Source organism: Tenrec ecaudatus, chromosome 1 (genome assembly GCF_050624435.1).
Source record: "Tenrec ecaudatus isolate mTenEca1 chromosome 1, mTenEca1.hap1, whole genome shotgun sequence".
Lineage (NCBI taxonomy): Eukaryota > Metazoa > Chordata > Mammalia > Afrosoricida > Tenrecidae > Tenrec > Tenrec ecaudatus.
In genome coordinates this window covers 304,961,444-304,964,611 of record NC_134530.1, presented here as the reverse complement: position 1 = coordinate 304,964,611, position 3,168 = coordinate 304,961,444, and the positions used below count along the sequence as shown (strand labels likewise).

The 3,168-nt window shown below is 44.8% G+C and overlaps 1 non-coding gene across 1 annotated transcript; it reads left to right on the top strand.

Annotated features, from left to right (window-relative positions):
- The first annotated feature begins 1,283 nt into the window (after window positions 1-1,283).
- LOC142438338 (U7 small nuclear RNA) lies at window positions 1,284-1,342 on the top strand. Its single transcript, XR_012782730.1, has one exon. It is a non-coding gene; the product is annotated as a U7 small nuclear RNA (small nuclear RNA).
- The last annotated feature ends 1,826 nt before the right edge of the window (window positions 1,343-3,168 follow it).

The window sequence follows — 3,168 nt, the reverse complement described above, 5'->3', positions numbered from 1 at the left end:
GGAGCCTAGGACATGTCTACCTCCGTCCTCACTTCTCTCTCCTTCTTGTAATAAGATCTCAACCTTAATATGTGTCTTAATTATCTAATTCCACTGTAATCAAAATACTGCAAATGGACAGTTTATTAGGCTGGGTTGTCTTGAACAAAATCAGTGACACTCACATGTACAAGAAATAACTTTATATCAAAAAGTAATTTTATACCAAGAAGGCATTGCAGCCTAGTCTAATTCAAGTTCATCGGTCCAATACTATTAGGGACCTTCGTCAAACACACGTAGCTTTAGGTCAATGACTCATAAAAGTGATGTGGGAAGCAGGGATGTCATAGGCTGGTAGGTTAGGGTTGTGTAGACTTAATACCCGTGGGCATATGGCAGGGTGCTGACAGTTCTTCAGGTTGGTGGTGCACATGGGGCTACCCCTGGAGGCAGGCACAGAGTCTCAACAAGAAGGAAGGTGAATGGCTAGAGAGGAAGAAAAAGTTTCCAGTGTCTCTCTTATAAAAAGGCCACACCTTCATAGTCATAAAGGTCAGTAGACAGACCTGGAGTTATGTATGTCTTTTTCTTTTTTTTGTTTTTTTCTAACTATGGAATGAAAACCACCATTGGTCTGGTAGTCTATCATCCTATGTTACTTTTCTTGTCACCATGAAGCTGGAAACCCACACCACCTGGCATTTCTAATACTAGGAGAGTCACCCATGGTGGACAGGTTTCAGCAGAGCTTCCAAACTAGGACAGCGTAGGCAGAAAGCTCTGGCAATCTACTTCTAAAAATCAGCCGATGAAATCTCTACAGAACCCCAAAAGAATGTTGTCTGATACATGGTCGTCAGATGAGCCCATGGTTGTAAAGGATCCCAGCAACCACAGCAATGGATTCCGATGTATTTATGTTCATGACGGTGGTACAAAACATGGCAACATTTTGTTCAGCTGTCCAGGAGCTTGCCCTAAATTGGAATACTCTTGATGGCAACTGACAAGAATACCATGAAATAGCACACGCAGCACTGACTTTGTAAATACCCACGGTTCGATGCAGACTTTCAAATTTATCTCACAATTCATTCCCAACCTGTGGTGGAGAAAATATCATGCACCTGGCATAACAAGATCAAGCACTCACCCCACTTTTCTTCTTTCAAGCTCTGCATGAGCTGGGTCCCCCGCTGGGATCCCATTCTTTCCCACTGACTCCCTTTCAAATGTTTATGTGCTTTTAAAATCAGTAGATGCATTTTGGACCATTATTTACTTATAAAAATAAGACATATAAGTGCTACCGCTCTTTTAGAATTTGTCTAGCAGGTTTTCTGATTTTCCCGGAACCCTCCCCACCCCACCCCCCACACACAAAGAAGACATATTCATTAGAACAGATCTGAAAACCCTCTTCAGAAGAAGTAGCAAAACACCCCAATAAGCACTGGCCAGGCTGCAAGAGTACCATGACTTCTGCTTTCACCAGCGTCTCCAGAGAAACGGCTGAAAGAAGCAAAGCAGGAAAGATGGATTCACTTCAAGGGAGTGGCTCATTGACTTGTGGAGGCTGGCCGATCCAAATTCCATAGCTCAGGCGGCAGGCTGGAGCCACTGGACCTGCCATTTGGAAATGACATAGGAGGGCTCCTTCTTGGAGGTCTGTCTGCCACCCAAGTTATTTCCTGGGGCACTGGGTGACAGATGCTCTGTGTGAGAAGAGAACATGGTAGAGAGGGAATATGATGTGCAGATCACACTGTAGTTGAAGCCTTGTCCTAAAGGCTTTGTGAATTAGAGGCCTAAGGGAAGTTGCAGTGGGGTCTGCATATCCACACTGTGAGTGGCCAGGCCTTAGGCTGCCACCCCAGGAAATCATGAGAGAAAAATGTTCAAGGGATGTGCCAAAATCCTACGCTGCTGACCTGAGCCAGACCACAGATCTTGTCAACCAGAGCAAGATACAGCAGAGCCATGTACTAGACGTCGTTCTCATGAATTGATGTAGTGACCAGATAATGGCATGCAATGTATTATTGAATGCATATGACACGCTATCTTCATAAATACGGGTAACACTGTCTTCACTAAATGCAGCGAAGCTCTCTTCCTACGATATCTGAGGGCTTAGCCCCAGGTAAGATGAGACTGGTCATACAGGGGTGAGATAGATAGTTAAGGTTTATTGTGCCAACCTGGCTGATAAACACATGTGTGATTAATTGAAGGAGGGAGAAATAAATGGCTTGGTGAGCCTCACCTTTCTAACTCCCAGGTCTCTTGCTTTCCAATGGTTGGACCAGGGTGCAGCTACCTTAGGCAGTTCCCTGCTTCAGCTGGCAAGGCTCACTTCCTGCAAGACATCCCTAAGGAGAAGCCACATAGACTTACCCTGATGCAGGCCTGGGTGCCGGAGCAGCCGTGTGGAGACTCCTGCCAGTGCTGAGTCGGCTTTCCTCCTGCAGTCAGCATCATAGTGTGTTTTGTGAGATGGAGGAGGACTTTGTAGATTGTTGTTGGACATATGGGCTAATGTTGGACTAATGGACTTGGACAGTACTGGGTTGGGATGCTTTCCCTTTATAAAACTCTTATACATATGAGTTTCTGTGGATTTGCTTCTCTAATGTACCCAGACTAACACAAGGGGTGATAGGCATTTTCTCTCAGAATAGCTATAAGAAAGAATGCCTTATTCGTGGTGAGCAGTTGAATCTCTTAGTAAAATCAAGAACATCAGGTTGACTTAAGTAGCTGATGTAAAGTTAGGAAGCATTCCCCAGACTCACCCTCTGGACTAACACAAGCAGCATACTCTAGGGGTTTTCCAAGACCACCTTTAGGTTTGATAGTTGGCTGGAAGGGCTCACAAACCCACTGAAAAGTGTTAATTCTTGTGGTTCAGTTTAGTGCAGGGAAAAGATAGAGATGAAAATCAGTCAAGGAAAGAGGCACATAAGACAGAATCCAGGGAAGTTCCCATACGGAGCTTCCAGGTGTCTTCTCCCTGTGGCACGTCGGACAGCATCTTGCCACCCTTATAAGACAACCCTGGGTGACAATATCAGTGCAGTGTTGTCAACCAGTGAAGCTCTCTCCAGAGCTCTTGTGTCCAGAGTTTTTATTGAAGATCAATCAAGTGGCCATGATTGACTACTTATGTGGTTGATTTTTAGTATC